Here is a 21,984-nt window from a genome sequence, read left to right on the forward strand (position 1 = left end):
TAATTAAGAAAATTGTGAAATGGAAAGTGATGAGGTAGGAACCACTTGCAGAGCACATGTGTGAGAATTTCACAGAGGTCACTGCACAAACAAGAGTTTGAATGAGAAAATGAGTGAACTGTTAGACACTTCACTTGTTAACAATGTGCTAAAAGCTGCCAAGCCATTAAGAAAGAGAAGCTCTCATGAAAGGAGCACTACTCTGACCTCGCTGAGGCAAAGAGAGGTGTGACCCATTGAAACATATGATATGATGCTTCAACCAGATGATTTCCACAACACACATCTTACAGAGCCCCATTTACACAGAAGACTTGAACCAAACACATCCGTTAAACTGAGCAAGTGTGCTAACAAGTTGCAATGTGATAAAGTGATAAACTTTTTTTCTCCAAACCAACTGTGACTAGTGAATTTTGTCAATCACTTTGGGTCTGTTCCTAAACTTACTGAGCTGCCTTGCTGTCTCCTGCCTACATAGGCAGCTGTCTTCTATGGCATCATCCTAATTGAAATGGAGTCTCATTTACATTTAGTCATTTAGCAGACGCTTTTATCCAAATGGGATCATGTGATGTGATGGGACCACCAGGCGGCGCTCATTCATAGATCACAGAGAGCGAGTTGGGGCATAGACCTGGAGAAGTGAATTGATTAAGAGGGTGCGGGGATCCATTGGCTGTTCTGAAGGCCATAGTGAAGCGGCAGCTACAAGTAGCCAATGAAGTGAAACCAAGAGTGGGGTGACATGAGCCTTTTTGGCTGACTGAAGACCAGACGCGCTGCTGCATTCTGGACCATCTGTAGTGGCTTAATTGTGTTAGCTGGGAGGCCAGCCAACAAAGCATTACGCTTGTCCAGTCCTGAAATGACCAGAACTTGGACCAGGAGCTGTGCAGCATATTCAGACAGAAAATGTCTGAATTTACTGATGTTGTAGAGTGCGAATCTGCAAGACAGTGTGGTTGATGAGATGTGGGCGGTAAAATTAAGCTGGCCATCTACCACCACTCCCAGGTTCCAAGCTGTTCTGGTTGGTATTAGTGTAGTTGAACCAAGATGAATAGTGAGGTTGTGGTCAACAGATGGGTTGGCTGGGATCACAAGGAGTTCTGTCTTGGCAAGGTTGAGCTGAAGGTGGCGTTTCTTCATCCATGCCGAAATGTCCGAGAGGCAGGCAGACAACCTTCAGGCAGAACTGAGACAATAGGGTCATCAGGCTGGTACAACAGGTAGAGCTGCGTGTCATCTACGTAGCAGTGGTAGGAAAAGCCATGTGCCTCAATGATCTGTCCGAGTGATGTTGTGTATATCGAGAAGATCCTTGAGGAACACCAGTGGTCAGCTGGTGTGACTTGGACACCTCTCCTCTCCAGGAGACCTTGAAAGATCTCATAACAGTGCAATGTGGAATGCTCTGCAGACCCATAGTTTCTATTTCTGTGGCACTGTGCTATGTAGCCCCACCCACTGTGAAATCTAATTGGTCCACAATTATGCTCCTCATAACTGTATATTAAACATCAACTGATTGATGTAATTGGAACACATTGCACACAATGCACAGCAGTTTCACATTTAATGTGGACAGACAATTTACAAATTGCTGGAAACTTGTCGCATCGCACTTGGTTAGGGTACGGTTTAAGGAAGTGAGTTTATAAATCTGAGGAAAGCTGACTTACTAAAGATTCTCTATCAACTCTGGATCATCTGACCCCAATTATAATTCTGACACCTTCATTCTCTCCGAGCGCAGAGCTGAACATGATTACTCATATCTTATGATGTTTCTCCACTGTCACTGTGGAGAGTCTAGGGGACTTTAACTCATCTTTGTTTGAATACATATCGGGTTAAAAAACTTCAATATTACCTGTGTTAGCAGCTAAACGATAGAGCACATAATGGCTCCATATGGCTCATCTAAATAAAACAACCATAAGCTGTCAGATCAGAGCAGCAGCACCATGGAGTTTCGAACAGGCTGAGGGAAGCGGAGAGGCGGAAGTGCTGTTCAGACTTCCATGGGGCCCAAGGTCAAATGCAGCCCTGCATCTGGCCAGCCATCTGCTCCCCACAGCCACTCGACAGAGCCTGTCACAACCAACCCTGTTCCCAGTCCTGCACTTTAGCATGAGTATGTCTGTTTTGGGGAAGTCTTGATCTCTAAGGAATATCTAAGCAGACAGTGGAAATGGGTACAGACATATGTAAAGGAAGCTACTTTGAAGCTACTTTGAAGCTTTAGCTTGTCCAACTAAAGCTACATAATTTTAAGTATTTAAATTCAAGCTCAAAGTGGTGGTCTAAACTAAATGCTACTATCAACAATTATCTAACAACACTGAAGCCACTTAAGGAGGTAATATATTTATAAATATATTACTATCCAGTTATACATTACATAACATAATCAGAGCTGTATTTTTCTAGCACAAAACAAATTAGGGTTTTTAAATGAATGAACACTGATCTCAATTACGGTGACAGCATTAAACTTGAAGAGATACATTTACACTTAATACAGCTAAAAAATAAAGTACATTATAATGTGAATAACTGACTCAAAAACAGTAATGAACATCAGCACTTAACTAAATATTTACCTTCATTTACATGAACCTGCCCAAATGAACCAATTCATTAGAATGAACAGTTCTTTTTGACGCTTCACATGAGAAAGCGGACATTCCAGGAAAGTGCATTTGATTGTTGCCTCAGTTAGCTAGGCTGTATAGCTATGTGTGCAATACAGTGTGACAAAAACTATGATGTAGCATTTGATGGCGCTACATTGCTTCTAGTTGGAGAAAGTCACTTGTTTGTCATGCTATTGAGAAATGTATTCAAACTGTAATGTCGTGACTTGACTTGAGTCTAAAGAACCTTGCATTGAGCGTGCTGTGATGTGCATGGTTTCTTCTTTATGTCTCATCTTCGTGTCAAATCCCTGTCTTATCTGTTTAGTCTTCTCCAAGTTATGGCTCTTAGATTTTGTCAACTCTTTGGCTATTTTTCATTCTTTCTGCCCATTTCCTTGTAACCCCCTCAGACTTTTATATTTTTTGTTGAATGTTCACCCTGAGACTTGATTTATACTCAAAAACAGATTGTATGATAAATTGTCAGATGTTTCTTTAAATTATATTTGTTTTCTATGGTACAAATGAAGACTTTTGTCCACATGCAATGGCCCCAGGTGAATACACCAGCGAAAGGTTGGAGGATATTTAAATTTTCTGTCAAATCAAGTCATTGTCCATCAAAGGCTCAACTGTACTTAACAGCAAATTTCAAATGACAGAGCAGGGCGCAAAAAAAAAAAAACTTAAACCATCTGAGCAAATCTGGGGGTGTCAATGGTTCTTCCACCAGCTCATCAAACTTCTTCCCATATGTTCTTATTACTAGTGCCCGACCGATATATCGCCCGACCGATATATCGGCTGGCCGATATTATCGGCCGATATTAGCCTTTCACCTTTATATCAGTATCGGACAGATATGTATATTTTTTCAGAACATATAATGCAGAAAACAATGCTTTAGATTTGGTGTCATTGCATAGTTTGTCCAGCAGAGCGCGCTCCGACTCCATTGTTTACAGAGCTGAACTGATGGTGGCTCTGCAGACAGGGCGGAGTTAAGAGGTGTCTCTGTAAATTAACTAGTTTGTGAAATACATACTGGAAACTTAATAAACAATGACCACATCATTTTCCTTTTTCAATATAACTAATATAACATTAACCTTGTCCCTTACAACCATGTCCCTCATGTCTGTTTGCTGTTAGCCAGCTATAGTTTGTCAGTGCAATCAGTAATGTAGCAGATTGAAAGGTAAACATCAGAGCATCTTTTTGCAGTTCAGCAGACAACGGTGCGGTGGTGGATTGTGTCTGATGAGTGTTGATTTCATGCTATGTTGTTACGTAGTTGGTGAGACACAATGCTGGAAAGTAAAATAAACAACGTCCGTCTTTTACTCTCTGTGACAACGAGCTTATAGCTAACTAGCTAATCACATAGCTACTTTCAGTAACTATGTTTCCATCCAAGGATTTTTTGCGGAAAAAGCTTTAGCGCATCAAAATAAAGCTGATGGAAACGCAAATTATCGCTAAAATTTCACAAGTGTCGATATAAAATTTTTCCGTTTAACTCTAGCGCATAAACTCTCCGTCGATACTTCAGATGTCACGAAAAACTGGTTTGGAAACACTTTGTTATCGAGAAAATTGGTATTAACGCAAAAATGTAGTGTCACATGACAGAAATTACCCCAGTCGTTAGCCTGTGTTAATCATGACAACAAGGTATACATCCATAAAAGCCAATTTATTGTACGTGATTATGAATTGATCTGAATGGCATAAAGATCCAATCACTGCAAACATTACACTTCCAGGTGTGCCAACACAAATATCTCATATCAAGACAAAATTAATGGCTACTCTTTGTAGACATCTGTTTATTTATTAAAGTTGCTTTTCCACACCATTCAAAATAATAGGCGGCAGTCACGGAATTAGCCCACAATACAAAAAACATAACATTTCTGTGCACAAAGATGTTTTAAATTAAAAATAAATACACAATACTAGGAGAATTGCTTTTTTGGAACACTAACAGCCCAATTCTATAAAATAATTGTTTAGTTTACTTTTGAAAAAATGCCGGCAAAATTCCCTGTATTAAATTAAATTAATTACCAAACAAAAAACGCACCAAACTAAAAAAATAAATTACCAAATGAAAAAAATTCTATTTTTAGACCTATATATGCCTTTTCTTTACACAAACTTAAATTAGCCGTATCTTGTTCTGTAGACGAATAAAGTCGGCTGAATGACATTTTCTACACTTCAAGACTATAAACTATCAGAACTATTTGTCCAATGAGTTCACTTTCAGAAAACGAGCTTCTGAACATTTTAAAACTTTTAAATATTTTAAATCTAACCCTTTTTACCTCGGATCGCATTTGCTAAGCTTCTTCAGAAAACGTAAATTGCATTATGGCGTTAACATTAATTTTAGATGACAATCAAGTTCAGTTGGTCGTTAAAAGTTGCTGGACAAATATGCGGGACATAATGCAGTTGTGATGCCGATGCTTTAGATTAGATGATCGTTCAAAATAGGCTATTGAATATCAGGAATGTATCACATGTAAACCCTAAGTGTATACACTGCATCAGTTTTTCTTTAATAGTTGTGCACACAGCATATACACCTCGATAGATGGTCCTTATACTAAGACTGAAAATTTCTCCACTACTTGGCGCAGGTTGCCAGCTTGAACAGGGCCATGACGATTCGCTTTCGGGTCGGAACCGGTGGCAACCTGCGATAGGCGCAACATCAGGACCAATATTACAGACCTATCAGAAGGGCAACTGCTCCCTTTTGATTGCAATTCCTCCTCTTCTGATTGCATTTATTTGTGAAATTAAAATGACAGTTAGCTGGTTAATTTCAATGAATTGTCTCAATACTCTCCCCATTTTACCAAAACTTCGGAGGAAAAAAATGAGGGACATCTGGGAGGCGAATTAGCAATAAACACACATTTCTGTATGGAAACGGCTTAAGGGCAGATTTCTTTTGCTATAAACCAAAACTTATGTGACAAAGTGTTTTTTTAGGCATGACGTCATCACGCACACTTTTATCGATAAAAGACCATTTGAATGGAAACAGGCAGAAGACTTTTTTTAATGCATTTTCACTTTGTCGATAACAAAATAGCGTGAAAAGTGGATGGAAACTAGGTTATTGTTGTCAACTGAGTGGAAGCTAATGAGTAAACGTATTCACCAAACTGTTTTTTTCAGGATTCACAGTTTGGTGCCCTTTCAACCGAACAATTCCAGTCACTGCATTTATAAAATGTAATATTTAAAAGTCTGGTTTTCCATCGTTGAAAGTTCCCCCTGAACTTGTTTATCAGAATAAGGTGTAACACCACTGCTGCTGTTTATTTTGACTCGGCAGTAATAATATAGTCAGCATCTGACTGATACTAAACAGTAATACTGATGTTTATTTAGCATTTCTTTTATTTGTATTTATTTTTTATTTTAATGGTCAGCATTTGGCTGATACTAAACAGTACTGATGTTTATTTAGCTATTTATTGTATTTTTATTTATTCTTTATTTTCTCAGTGTTCATTTCTAGAATTTGTTTACAATGTATAATAATAATATCAAAAATTCTTTGATAAAAAATATTTAAGAAATCAGCCTTCTGAGTACCTTTGCATAGTCATATCGGTGCAAAATCAGTGAAAAATCCATATAGAAAAGATCTGTTTTCATTTCAGCTCAAAAATTAAATATATCGGCCTCCATATCGGTAATCGGTGAATTTTCCCTCTCTAAAATCGGTATCTTATCGGTCTCAAAAATCCCATATTGGTCGGACTCTACTTCTTACCTCAAAAGATGATCCAATCAGACAGCAGGACTGTAGTCATGTGATTAAGGTGAGGTAAGTCTCTGCTAAAGTGCTAGACCGCTTAACGAAGCTGAGACATTCCACGATTGACCTGAGAGCAAAGACAACAAAAATTCAATTAGCGATTGAACACCAGCAATGACCACAATTGCAGAATTCAGTTATTTTTTAATCAGGGATGGGCATTTTGGTCATTTTGAGTACTCGACAGGTAAATCAAATTTTGGAGGTCATGTTCTCAACTGTCTCTACATACATAGAAATGAGGTTAAAATGTCAAATAATTTCATTCATAAATGATCTAGTCTCCAGATACAGTTAATGAAGCTATAGACCATTTCAAGATTGTGACATTTGGACACTGAGCCAAAACTAACAGAAGAAATGCTCAGAGAAAACAATGCCTTTGCGTAGAAGATGATGAAGGCACTTTTCACTTAACATTCATTATGGGCAGATTTCAAAAGAATCTCAACAAATCCCCCATCGGAAGCTGCCCAAATCTCCGGGCATTTCAGAGCGCAATCTGCTCCTCCAATCTGCTATGTGAAAATGAGAAACAAGCTCTAGCCAGCTTCTTACTGACAGCATCGAGCTCTCTGCAAATCTCCTGTCTCACTCTCTCCATCTCCACGGCATCTCCCTATTCTCTTGGTCAGTCTTTATCTCTTTATCAGCCTCTATGTCGTGCTCTCTTTCTCTATGTGCACTTTTTCTCTCCTTGTGTGGCAGTCTTTCCTTTTGTCTCTCTTCCTATTTTGCTTTGCTTAAAGACAAGCCACAGTACTGCGTGTAACAGTGTGTCCTAACCAGACAGGACACAATAAAGGGACAAGCGCTAAAAATGAAGGAAAATCTCTTCCGTGTAAATCTGAGTTTTTGTCCTAGCCAGCCATGACAAGTGAAACGACATTGATGATTGCTAGGCATCTACAGTGTGGCCCTGCCCACAGTGAAATCTCATAAGTCCAAAATCCTTCTACACAGAGCTGTATGTTGAACAAAAAATATGTTCTGATTGGCTATGAGTCCGGAAAGTATTTTCACTTTCATTGCGGACAGACAAATTACTTGAAGCTTGAAACTTATTGTGTTGTGCCTGGTTAGGACACTGCGTAAGAAAGAAATGCGATAATCTAACTGCTGGTATCACCAGAGAGTAATATAAATTACAAAAAAGACAAATTGATCTAATAATGGCCATGTTTAATATTGTAAAATGATATTCAACTTGCAAATCCCCTTCAGGGCACCGTGAATTAGTTATGCTCATGTAGAGCAGCCTCTTAATTTGGAGAATTATAGAGCGCTACCTGCATTTGTTATATGTCTTTCACATGGCTAAAGTAATAATGAACAGCCCAAGACTGTGAAAGTGGCAATTATTCAAAAATCCAATATTTACAAAGCATTGACAGATATTCTAACACTCCTTTCTGAATCTAAAGTGACAGCCATAAAATGATCACCTGGTCAGTCATGAACACAAATCTCATCTGTGTGTCCTCTAGACAGACTCTGAAAGCTTCTCAGTGAAAACGCCTTGATTTGGATCAATTCCAATTGCAGTTTATAGCTTATTCTCTTTTGCAGGTCTTTTTAATTCCTGCAGGTCTGTGTTCTGTTTATGTTTTGTAACTCTAATGACACCAAGGACAAATTAATAGCTCAAAAAACATACTTAACATTGAAGTATCAGGTTGATCCTTCATGACTTTTCTTAATATTATAAGAAAAGATCATAAACAAATTTTCAATTTGATAATATGCTTCAAACATCCTCCATAAAAAATGTTACAGTACTATTTTTGGGGTCTACGAGACCACAGATATAAAACATGAATAAACGTAATGTGTTTTTGTTGGTGCCACATTGACCCTAAACCCAATCAACGTTACTATTTCTGAGTGTAACTAGTGCATGTCCACTTTGTGTCAAAACATTAGGTCAGAGGAACAGATTAAAATACTTTAAAGGAAAAATACAAAGATATTATTTTTACATTAATATAATTGGGTCTCAGCCAGGGTCAAATGTTAAGGGGGGCTCAGGGCAAAAATATCCCCATAATTTTTAATGCTGGGGCAAAAATGCTCTGGAAAAGATTCCTCTGCTTTTTATTTATATCATCTGATATAGGCTAGTTCTTAATATTCTATTCTAGATTTATTTATGCATTTCACGCCTTGTTATTGTAAATTTACTGGTTAAATTGATGTATTTAATGTGAAAGGATGACACACAGATTTATTTTTATTTTTTTTATTAGAAAAAAAAAAAAACTAATCTTTGACATTGGTTTTAACAGAACATGAGGGTTTAAAAAACCAAAACTGATTCAAGCAGAATGGACTTTACACATCCAGAACATCTGATCCAACAATCCAACACCACAAAGTACATTGTGTCTGGATCAATAAAAAAAAAAAAATCAGTATGGTTTGACTAGTGCTGCAGACCAAGAAACCTGACCCGATATCAGCATTTCAACAGAAGAATGTTTCTTCAAACATGGTATTTTAAACCTAAGGTCTGTAGTGAGAGGAATATAGGTGGCGTCCCGCCAAAATTCTTTAACGGCTTTTAAAGCACAACCCCAGATAAAAGCCCTGGCCAGCTGGTCAACTTCAGCTTCTCAGAGTTCATGCCGAGGCTATTGGGGAGGAAAGGGCCAACAAATAAACCATGTTCACGATGCAGATATGTTTTACATAACCTACTTTGAATAGAGGCAGAGAATACAACTGAAGTGTATCAGTAACTACATTTAGGAGTTATGTGATGCTTTTTGGGAGTTCAGCCAGAGCCTTACTGCCAGTTTAGAACTTTTATCTAACAGCTGTTAAAAATGAACATGTGGTCATTCAGAAAGAATCTCACCCAAGTCTAAATTTATTTCCAACAGAGAATAAATGTGAAAATGAGAAAATTCTGGAAACCTTCATGACAAAACAAATCTGAGAGAGATTTGGGCAGCATTCCAGCATCTATGTCTCTTGATTAACAGCTGAGAGATTTTATTACTCCAGCTTGGCTTGGTCTTATTTCAAAACTTTAACAATGAGCTTTACCATCCTGTACTCAAGTACTGCTGCTTTTTATAATACAGTTATACTGACATGCTTGATTTTTGGCTTGTCCTTAGCATTTATTTAAAAACACAAACCAAATTCATTGAAACCACAAGTGCTGCATGTTCATGAAGTGTTTTTCCCAAACAGAGTGGAGTTCTTTAAAGGGATGGCTGATTTTCGTCTGTGAGCTGAGCCGCTGAAGTTTGATTAAGTCAGAGCCCGAAGCAGAAGGTCTCATCATCCCAGATAAAGATTTGGTGAGAGATCAACGGGGAGTATTACCAAAGATAAATCTAAGACTTCAACTTACTAAAAACACACACACACTGTCCTAGCAGAATGCAGAGTCTCATGGGTTATGTCCTAACTAATGCTCGAGTTTCTCGTCTTATCACACTTTGGTTAGATCATCATAGTTGTTCGCCACTGTAAGGTCCTCACAGAGCACCAAAACAGGCATCTTAATTAACATCAAAAATAAAGATCTTTGACTGGCAAAATAAGGTTTGTCTGATTCAAAGTGATTCTTCCATTAAATAATCTCAAACCATCCTGAAGTAGGGATGACCAGAACTACACATTTTCAAACATTTCTAGTCAGTGGGTTTGCTGAACTACAACTCCACTAATTGATCTTAGGAAGCCATGCATAATTAGGCTAGTTTCAAGTTTACCTGACCCCGACTGGACACGTTTCTTAGGGGGTGTTTACATATGATATATTTTTGCATGGTTTTTCAAAAACAACTAGATGGAGCCGAACGGAATGAAACAGAATGCAAGAGGGTCTAAATACATTATTTAAAAAGTTAGACTGTTTTTTAACAGCATTCTTTAAAATGCAATGCTAGTAGCGAGATGGTCAACCAAAAAAAAAACATGTAACGACCAAAGACATCAGTTGACGTGTATTGCTAATGGTTTGATCTTGCAAACTGTCTAACTGCAAAAGTACAGTATTATGCAAGCACACCATATTTTTGTAATTTTATATCATTTTTACAATTTACATTTTTGAATTAAAGCACCTCCACTAACCTTTCAAAACACCACCAAAAAATACCAATAAATCTAGATAAACATGTCAATCTCATGAATCGACTAGTTGGTTGTTGGACAACTTGTACATGATCATGACCCATCCATAGTCAGAGCCATCTAGCTCCATTTCTTGAAGTTTATATTTTCTTGATGAAGTAGAGACATGGTCCACTGCACCAGGGAAGCCCTGGGGTTTCAGGCCATTGCGTGAGACACAAACCTTTTACCACTTTTTGCCAGGAACAAGCTGTTGCTGGCAGAAGTGGCTTCCGTTCCCTATTAAAACCAGAGATGTAGGTCAAGTTTCTGCTTCAGCCCAGCTAGGGGTGTCAGAACAACACCAGAAAAGATGTCTGACATGGGCAGCTCTGTATTCCTCACTCTCTCTTTCTCTCAGATGGCAAATGATTTGACCCCAGTCATCTACCCTCAATCAGTGGCTTTGGTATTCAGGACACACTACTACTGCTTAACCTTTCAACTCTGTTAGAATGTGTAAAGAGTAATATGTAGACTTTGTCTAACAGAGGTTAATTTTTTTTCAAAAGCATCTTCACTTAAAAAACACTGCGGAGTTGTCCTGATGCACCCTGGGAGGGCAAATAACTTCTCAGTGCACACTCTGCCACCTTAATTTCCACTGAAAGAAAAACTGCACAGGAATTCCTCCAACTCAAATTCAGAATCAGAATAGGAGATCAAACTTTTGAATGAATATATTATTTCCACTGCTAACCTCCACCTACAACGTCAATGTCTTTTTTGCTCTCTTTTTCTGCCCACTCTCTCTCCAGTGAATGATCTCTGCAATGGCAAGTGTTCAATTCTTTATACAGGACCCACCAGCAGACTATTACAACAGAATAATAGCTGTGGAAATGATTCCGCTAAAGAAACATAATATTTTGAAAGTGAAGTACAATTTTCCATTGTCCCTTTCCCATCTGCTGGTGGTATAAGCGATTTATAGAGCAGTTCAGCATGTTAGTTTAACTGATGGTGCATTCTGTATGATAATAAGCTGCCGATAGTCACAGAGGAATGAGATTAGTTCTTCCAGCCAATCTACACACTATTATCATGCTAATTGAAAACTGTACCAAAAGAAATCTAAATCAGAACTGAAAGCTGCATCGCTGTATTGCCAACTGCTCTGGTTCCCTGTGGCTGAATGGTTTCTTCAGCGTGGTTTGTGGGACACATACAATGGACATGTACTGTATGCTTCAGCCACCAGTTAATTAAGTGGCAAGAAATTCAAAGGATCTTTCTGAAAGGTTTTACCATTTTTGGAACCCCTAAAGCACAGATATACCAGTAAGAAGATTTTTGTTATTTGTTTTCCCCATATATGACCGCAATTCATTCAAGAATGACAGTCAATAGGAAAAACTGAAAAAAGGCAGCAAAGATGAGCTTCATAGAGAAAAACAAAAAACAAATCCCAATCAAAGAATCCCAAAGACAACCAAACCTAAATATATAAGTAAACCCATTTTCACCCTATAGTCAACTACTCTGTGTCCTTACCAGGCCTGCATGAGGCGAAAGTTTCCAGCGATTTGTCTATCCACACTGAAAGCAAAAATGGTGTGTGACATGATCCAATCACAGCCAATCAGAACACATTTTATATTTAATAAAGGACCAATGGGATTTAAACGTGGGTGGGGCTACTTAGCACAATGCCACAGAAATAGAAAAACTACAATTCACATGGAAGAGAGGTTTAAATTCCGATGCGCCTTGACAGGACACGGCGTTACACTTTGGAGAAGCAGAAAGGGCCAGCCCCCTCCCTTCCTCAAATTCACAATTCTTACCCATCTTTCAGTTATTATATGATGATGAGATACATTGGAGATATTTTTAGGGAACTGAGCAGGAGGGAGGGATGGCATATGGGGCAGACTTGATTATTTCACAGAGTCTTGAATGCCCCTAGTTATATCCACTGTGATCACTATTTGATGACACTAAGGACTACAGAGAGAGAGAGAGAGAGAGACAGAGAAAGAGCAGAAGCGAGAGACAATCTGGATATATGCCCATAGTGAAAGACGCATTAGGGGTAATATCACTCTCTGTGGTTGAAATGTGTTTATGGCAAGTTGTTTTTCATACATCAGAGATTGCTCCACAGGGATGAGCAGCAGACCAACACACAGATAATGTGAGAAAGCAATAAAACGAGATCAAATGAAGCAGCCTGGAAGCACTACACCAGAAATGTGCTTGTGTGGGGAACAGATATTTGCTGGTACCATTTATATCACAAATAGCATGAACGGATAAAAGACCAAAAAAGAAAGTAATTTACATAAACACACACAGTCTCCTACCCACACAAGCAGGCGTAGTTGAGTCATCATATGGTTAATGGTGGGACATATTTGCGGAATGTGAGGATGGGGGGGTGGGGGGTAGTTTGCGAGCAGCACTCTGGCTGAGGGCCAGGGGGTGATTTTTTTAACCCCTTCCCTCAAGTCTCAATTCAGGCCCCCGCCTCCACAGCAAAGCCTAAAAATAACACCCGTCTCTTTAAGAGCATTTGCAGAAACATAGTGCAAGAGGGATGCCTGTTTCTAATCTAAAACTCCACAGGGCCCAAACACAGGTTATCTGCACACACTCACAAAACCTGGCTCAGGCACACAAAGTCGAATACTGAGCTTTAAAGTCTCTCAGATCAGCCTCTTTCTCTCTGAACCACGCAAGAATGCCTTGACCGTATCTACAAAGGTCATGCAAGACTTTCTATTTATAGGGGACTTGGTAATTGGAGGGATTTGCAAACAGTGTAAGTGGTCATGCTAGGCCAGAAACATAATTTGCGCAATTACGTGTACACAGATGTGAGCGTTTGGCCCTAGACTTGGTGAGCTTGCTGTGGCGGTAACAAACAAGAGTAGTCAAGGGGGGTGATAGAGTAACCTTCAAAACTGGATGTTTTATTATTCAGGTAAGTTCCAATAAATTATTGCCATCAACTTACTTGCTCAGCGATATTCTCATGCCATGACTGTAGTTGACTTGAAAGAGAAAATGCACTGTAGAAGCTAACAGTAGTTCACACTGCGCACTTGTGTTGTTTTAAGAATTGCAGTCTGAAACATTTTAGAACTCATCTGCATTTGCGTACTTGTGTAGAGTATGTTTTGCTACTAATAATTTAAAATGTAAGGTTGTTATATAAATAAATTATAAATGGAACTGTTGGAAACTTTTCAAAAGGTGGTCAGGGGTACAGTTTATGTGAACTTTGGTACACAATTCAATATGAAAGCAATCACTCCTAACTGCACGAGTGAACCGCTATTGATGGCGTATAATTTGCATCTTTGCAAATTATACTCCCGTCAAACTTACTATAGCATAACGCATTTCTCATACCTGCTTCTCACCAAATAAATTGCCTTCGGAAAGCTGCTTGCATTTTTCGCAAACGCAAGTACCATTCTGAATAAAGTCATGGTTGTATATCCAAAAGGCATATAGTTCAATAAAACAGTAAAACTTCTCCTGAAACCTCTTATGCCAAATCATTATCTAGTTACAGTGGTGCCACTAGTACTCACATTCATGATTCAAATGTATTGCTGTTCAGACCCAGAAGTACAATGTGAAAAGGGACCCGCAGGGGCAGGGAGAGGGGGGTAGAATCAAACTATGGTTCAGACCAAAAAATCAAACCAAATGTGAAAATAGTCTAGAATATTCCTGAAGATGGACCACATGCCTGCGCACACACACAAAATACATTTCTATTTCTCACATCAAAGCTGCATTATGCGGTTCATGAATGCGACTAGTCTTGGATGAGTGACATGTTATGTTGGGGTACCTTGGGAATCCACCGCCTCTCCAAGGGGAAGAATTTTCTTATCTTTAGGCTGTAATTTCCTGCTCCGTTTCACTCTTTGGAGCCATAAAAATTTTCATCTTAAAAACATGCAGCAAGGCAGTCAAGTCATTTAACCAGCCCTAACTCCGATGAGCCCATTTCATATGCAATCTTTATAGCTGTCTATAAAAGTGAATGCAAAACAAAACACTCTTAAAGGTCACTGTCATGCGAGTAATATAAAATACATAATTCACTTTCTTTTCCAGCCAAATTCAAGTGTTTCTATTTCCTCAGACACCATCGGTAATGGTAAACTGAAAATAAGTGTTCTTTTTTTTTTATCAAATACCTCTGCTCTTCTCTGTCTCTTTATATGTTTGAGTCTCTCCATTTGTGCTTGTGTTCACTCGCTCCTATTCCCGGAGTTTGGGGGATTTGTGAACTTTCCAAAAACAGTCGGCAGTTCCAGTATACACGCAAACACTGGGAATCATTGCAGGAGAATGTGGTGTTTTTCATGCTGCATTATTTGAAACCACTCACTTCCTTAAATGAGTTTCCATCGTCTAAGCCTAAATTCATTAGAGGGTGATGGAAGCAACATAAATGGCTTCATAGTAACCTCTATTAGATTATCTATGTATGGGCAATGCTTTATCTTCCACCACAAGAGAAAGCATGCTTACAATGAGGTCTGTTCTGCAGGCATTCTGGGAAATAAACATGTTATAAAGGAGCCCTGGGAGTTTAAAACCGGATTAGAAAGTTGAAAGCACACAACAATTCCAGCACAAGCAGCTAATCAATGCAGCAGGAAGAGTTGTTCCATTATAAAAGGATTAAGAGATCATTTAAAGCACAATCTGCAGCAACCCCAAACCCATGCCCTGGAATGAGACAATCAATAAATAACCTGTATGTATGGGGAACAGTAATTAAAAAGGAGAGCTGAAGCAGCTTCCTAACCCCATTCCAAATGGTGGCTGGGGAACTAAAGTCATGTCCTGGACACATTTGCCCATGGAAGTCAGCTTAGCTTTGAATTCTAAATACCAATGTGATGAGCACAAAAAAGCATTTGTGTGGTGGAGTCTGGTGGCTGGGGATATGGCTGAATATTCAAATGAGGGGAACGGGGTGATCATGACTCCATGTTGTCTGTTGAAAAAAATTATAATAAAAACACTGACACACTTCAGTGCTTTTGCGCTGTTATCATTCAGTCTCCATTTAGCTCTCATTACTCAGCTAGCCCTATATTCTAAAAGAGTACAGTTTGTGTAGGCAATGCCTTTTTCTCACATATAAAAAGCAATGTGTGCATGAGTTTAATTCTCTTTACACCTCTAAGAAAAATGGACATACAGTTGCTTGTTAAGTATCAATTCATACAAATAGTTTTATTTGAATTTTTTTTTTTTTTTGTATATTTACAAATATTACGGGTTAAATACAAGTTACCAGTAAGCTTTATGGGGAGCATTTGTGGCATGCAGTCAGTTACCACTGAAACTAAACTAACAACAAACAAAATGTTGACATTTCTTATAACCTTTCAATGGAAGTCTACTTACAATAATTCCTTATATTTATATAGCACTTTTCTAGGCACTCAAATTGCTTTACATAGTATAGGGGGACTCTCCTCAACCTCTGCAATGGAGGTCCATGGGCAAGCATACAACTAGGGCTGCACGATTATGACAAAAATCATAACTGACGATTATTTCTCTTGATACTGAAATTGTGATTAATTTCAATTAATAGAATTTACATTAAAATACTTATTTAAGATGGATCAACTGCATGTCATAATTTTGTCAGCTACAGATCCAAAACAAACTAAGAACTGCATTCCGGAATGACTTTATTGACATTTTTAAATCAGTTTATCAAGACTAGTTGCCTAAACAGTCAACTTCACATTGGCCCTCTTAGAAGCTTAAAAAACAAAGATGTTTTTCGAATTTTGAATCAATAATACACAAAGTGAGCAATGGACATATCTGTGATTGGTTACAATGCTTAACCACTGCAAAACCATACATTAAATAAAAAATTAAACAGAAAATGAACATGAATAGACTTACAGGGACTGCTATGATTTACACTTTGCATGATTAGTTAATTGTCTCAGCTGTAATTGTAATCTCAATTATTTATCAGATTATTGTGCAGCCCTACATATAATGGTTACTCCCTAGACTTCCATTGTAAGTGCATTTCTGTACAGATATTTTTGTTTGTTTTCTTGTCATTACAATTTACTATTTGGGTGTCAACAGCCTTTGCCAGGACATGAGGATAAGATACACACACACAAAAAGACACCTGTCATAGTAACAACCATCCTTGCTTTGGACATCTGTTGTAACTTCAGCACCCACAAGCAACTGATTAGACTGATGGAAATGAATGAAACGGCAGAAATGTCATGTGTGCTGAACAAAGCTGTTGTACTCAGCACAGGATCTGCTTTTCCGTTTTCTGTGTTTAATCTTTCCTAATTTCCTAACACATCTCTGTCTTTGTGTAGTATCTGGACACACTCCATCGCAGCATGCTTTGCAGGAATGGCCAGTTCTCTGTCTCTTTCCATCTGTGGCTGCTGTGGTTCTGTGCATGATGTTTGACAAAGAGGTTAAAGTTTCAGAAAAATGGCTTACAAGCTGCTGGAAGCCAGGCAGTCTGTCCAAGGGCAGAAGGGAGCTGAGAGTTGAGGCCTGTAACTCATCCAAAGTGGAGTCCAGTCTTCCTCTCTCGCTTTATCTCTCTCAGCTTGCATCACTTCTTTTTTTTTCATTGGACTCGGTGCATTCTCACCCAGACTTTGCAGTCCAGTTCTAGCTCAGCTAGTAGTGACAGTATGAATAGACAGTTTGGTTTTTGGATTCTGAAGTAATTCTGAGAGGTACTAGAATTGCTCCAAGTGTTAAAGTGTGACAAATTCCTCCTCTGGAGTCACAAGTTCGAATCTAGTGTGTTCTGAGTGACTCCAGCCAGGTCTCCTAAGCAACTAAATTGGCCCAGTTGCTAGGGAGGGTAGAATCACATGGGGTAACCTCCTCGTGGTCGCGATTAGTGGTTCTCACTCTCAATGGGGCGTGTGGTAAGTTGTGCGTGGATCATGGAGAGTAGCGTGAGCCTCCACATGTGGAGTCTCCGCGGTGTCATGCAAGACGAGCCACGTGATAAAATGCGTGGACTGACGGTCTCAAAAGCGGAGGTAACTGAGACTTGTCCTCTGCCACCCAGACTGAGGTGAGTAACCATGCCACCATGAGGACCTTCTCCAAATTGGAGGAAAAAGGGAAAAAATAATCAAACAAATTTAAAAAAGTGTGACAAAGTAACATAATCGACCACCAATGACTTCATAACAGGGTTTAGCACAACGACACCATTCATTACGGCAAATCAGGCCTGACATACTGTAGATACCATGACCTCTCATATGGAATCTTATATTTTTAAAGCTATTTAGAATTCCTGTAGCAAATTTTACGTGCTCAAAACATCCCGTTAATCAATACTGGGACTAATCTGGGACAATCTCTGTGCGAGCATCCTAACATCACCACGGCGCAACCATAAGAGACACTTGTAATAGCTGGAACAACACAAGTTATACCCACCCAAGAAGAGAGGGCCAGGTTTGAAGGCCAATGCCGACTGATTGTTCTGCCATGTTGGGGCTGGCTGCCCCCGCAAGAGAGCTGTGTAATGGATGCAGAGGCCCTAGGTTTGACAGGTAATAATTCACTCCCCATTGGTATGAGACCCCTCACTGGATTTAAGAAACCAGACAGGCACAAAAAGCTCTGATACTTGCACCCCACAGCATTTTCTCAACAGCCTCATAACCTCCCCTCCAGGTGTATCTTCCAGCTATTGGCTACCGTGTTGCTATGGGTTACAATAATCAACATGAAATATGAGGGGCCATTATGGTGCGGAGTGAACTCCCCAGAGTGACTAATTGAAAGTAATCCATTGTGTCTCCCAGCCAGTCTAGAACAGGTACATGTGTTCGTTCAAGCCGGATTCAAATGTGGAAAATGAATTGATTCTGTTCAAAAATGAACTTTCATTTGTTCCGTTCTAGACTTTCAATCCATCATAAAAATGGCTATGAATAACTAAACCAAGGAAACAAACCTCTGAAGTAAATTGCCCTTGAATGATGAAATAGAAAGAAAAAAAAACAATGCTAGATGGCTTTGATCCAATCAAAGTACCAAGGCTATTTTAGCTCTCATTACCCTAAGAGACATTGGAGCACCCAGCCATTCACTGCACACAGCTAGCATAACATCATTTGGGGCAAAACTACAGGAAAGGAAATTGGAAATAAAATTACACCCCAGGCTATATGCATCATTACCCAAAAAGGGTAAGATAAAACCAGAGGTTTTGAGGGAAATGCCTTGTGTGTCATATCTGACTACCAAATGTCTCCAAATGTTTACGTGTTGTAGATGTGCAGGTTAATGATTATAGTAGGGATGGGCATTTTGGTCATTTTGTCTGCTCGAGTACTCTAAGTAATTACTTGAGTACTCGTTGAGTACTCGGTTGGGATGGGCCAAGATGGAGCCGGAGACCAAAGACAAGTAATACAAGACACGTTCACCTTGAACCTAAATTTAGTTTTATTTTATTTTCTTTAGGCAGCATAAACTGTATTACCAAAACGCAATACAAACACATTCGATAAGAACACATTTGGCAGCATTTTTTGGGAACACAAGGGATAGCAAGCATCCGTTGGAGTGACAGCAAGCATCCATTGGAGACGGTAAATGTTTGGATTTAGGGAGGTGGTTATATATAAGATTTTTTAATCACGTCGCTATTTTAATTGCTTTTTTCGTTTCGTTTAGAGTGCAATTTGTATTTAGAAATGTCTTTTGTGTAAGTTTTTCGTGCTTCAATAAATTAATTTTTAAAGCAAAATCAAAAAAGCAAAAATATTCACCGACCTTGGGGGTTGACCATATAATCGGATATCATGATATTTTAAATGCGATTATCATTAAAATATTTTTTACATATCGCCCAGCCCAAAAGGGAAGTTACATTTTTCATGAACAGTTATAAAATAAAGTCATTTTATGGAGACCCGCACAAACACGTGTACTCAATTCCATATTGCAACATGTTACCTATTAATTTTTGCATATTTGTTTGTTTTTGAGTAGTCTATGGGCAATATAAAAAAATTTTTTTATTGAAAAACGTTTTTGAAAATAGTAAATTATTTGTTTGTGGTATGGCTCTTTCAAAAAAAACAATACATGAACCAAACATTTTTAAATTGGCTCCTTAGTGAAAAAAGGTTCCCGACCCCATTATAGAGGATTATTAGTGTTTAAACAAGGTTCATAATCAAACCAAAACTAGTAGCTAATACCAAATCATGTCTTCAGCTGCAGTGCTCACTGAACGGAAGGGTTGAGAGCTGGCTGCCAGATTGTTTGTCTTTAAAATGACAGTTAAATGATTGAAAACTATTCTCTGTTAAATAGCCAAAGCAATCTGTCAGCAGAATGATATTGATATTGTGACGTCTGAAAGGAGGTCACAAGAGATGGATCTAAGTGCATCAAGTTTTTAATGATAAAAGAATAAATCAAAATTCAAAAAAGGGTAAAACTAGGAAGTAAGATAAAAACGTAAACAAACAAGAACTAAACCAGAACATGAACTAGAGAATCACATACATAAACATAACAACTCACAAGGACTGAACAGAAATCAGGGCATTATATACACAAGGGATAATGAGTTAATGAAACACAGGTGAGGACAATTGAGGACAACACCCCCCCCCCCCCACCAATGGGTGGCTCCAGATGCCCAAGGATGGCAGATAAGGGAGGCAGGGCCAAGATGGAGCCGGAGACCAAAGAGTCCAGAGCAGCTCAGGTGGATGGCCGAGAGACCAAGGAGACCAGAGCAGATCAAGCGGGCAGCCAAGGTACCCAGGAGACCAGAGCAGATCAGGCGGACGTCCAGGAGACCAAGGAAACCAGGGTAGATCAGGCGGATGACCAGGGAACCAAGGAAACCAGGGCAGATCAGGCAGATGGCCAGGAGACCCAGAAGACCATAGCAGATCTGGTGGACGGCCACGAGACCAAGGAGACCAGAGCAGATCAGGCGGACAACCAGAAGACCCAGACAACCAGAGCAGATCAGGTGGACGGCCAGGAGACCCAGAAGACCAGAGCAGATCAGGTGGACAGCCAGGAGACCAGAGCAGATCAGGCAGATGGCCATGAGACCAGGAAGACCAAAGCAGATCAGGCAGATGGCCAGGAGACCCAGAAGACCAGAGCAGATCAGGTGGACAGCCAGGAGACCAGAGCAGATCAGGCAGATGGCCATGAGACCAGGAAGACCAAAGCAGATCAGGCAGATGGCCAGGAGACCCAGAAGACCAGAACAGATCAGGCGGATGGCCATGAGACCAAGGAGACCAGAGCAGATCAGGCGGATGGCCAGAAGACCCAGACAACCAGAGTAGATCAGGTGGACGGCCAGGAGACCCAGAAGACCAGAGCAGATCAGGCGGGCCACCAGGAGACACAGGAGACAAAGCAGATCAGGTGGATGGCTATGGGACCAAGGAAACCACCTCAGGGTAGGGAGAGGTTCAGGAGGCCTGGTTGATGGCCACAGGGCTGAAACAGGGTTAGGTGGCCAGGGAGGCGACCACAGACTAGAGACTGGAACCATGGGAGACCCTGAGGGTGGAGCCGTGGTAGGCGGAGCGTAGGAGGCTCGAGGGGCGAAGCCGTGGCAGGCGGAGCCATGGGAGGCTCGAGGGGCGAAGCCATGGCAGGCGGAGCTGTGGGAGGATCGAGGGGCAAAGCCATGGCAGGCGGAGCCGTGGCAGGCTCGAGGGGCGAAGCTGTGGCAGGCGGAGCCGTGGCAGGCTTGGGAATAACCTCTGTGGTCGTGGACACTGGCAGAGACTCGTGAATGACCTCTGTGGTCGTAGGCATGAACATAGTCTTGGGAACGACCTCTGTGGTTGTGAGCATGGGCAGAGACTTGGGAATGAGCTCTGTGGTCGTGGACATGAGCAGAGACTTGGAAATTACCTCCGTGGTTGTGAACACTGGCAGAGACTTGGAAATGACCTCTGTGGTCATGGGCATGGGCAGAGACTCAGAAACGACCTCTGTGGTCGTGGGCATGGGCAGAGACTTGGGAATGACCTCTGTGGTCGTGGGCATGGGCAGAGACTCGGGAACGACCTCTGTGGTCGTGAACACTGACAGAGACGCGGAAACGACCTCTGTGGTCGTGGGCATGGGCAGAGACTTGGAAACAACCTCCGTGGTCTTGGGCATGGGCAGAGGCTCGGGAACGACCTCTGTGGTCGTGAACACTGGCAGAGACTCGGGAACAACCTCTGTGGTCGTGGACATGAGCAGAGACTTGGAAACGACCTCTGTGGTCGCGAACACTGGCAGTGACTTGGAAACGACCTCTGTGGTCGTGGGCAAAGACTCGGGAATGACCTCTGTGGTCGTGAACACTGGCAG

General features: G+C 40.3%; 1 protein-coding gene across 7 annotated transcripts in view; it reads right to left on the reverse strand.

Annotated features, from left to right (window-relative positions):
- The window catches only part of sema6e (sema domain, transmembrane domain (TM), and cytoplasmic domain, (semaphorin) 6E), a 211,955-nt gene that overhangs the window by 186,692 nt on the left and 3,279 nt on the right, over window positions 1-21,984 (reverse strand). For all 7 annotated transcript variants that reach the window (XM_051721790.1, XM_051721789.1, XM_051721787.1 and 4 more), the window contains exon 2: window positions 6,445-6,556. The gene's annotated coding sequence lies outside the window, so the exon portion shown is untranslated. The remainder of the gene's footprint in view (window positions 1-6,444; window positions 6,557-21,984) is intronic.

The sequence above is a fragment of the Myxocyprinus asiaticus genome, chromosome 16 (assembly GCF_019703515.2).
Source record: "Myxocyprinus asiaticus isolate MX2 ecotype Aquarium Trade chromosome 16, UBuf_Myxa_2, whole genome shotgun sequence".
In the NCBI taxonomy this organism is placed as follows: domain Eukaryota; kingdom Metazoa; phylum Chordata; class Actinopteri; order Cypriniformes; family Catostomidae; genus Myxocyprinus; species Myxocyprinus asiaticus.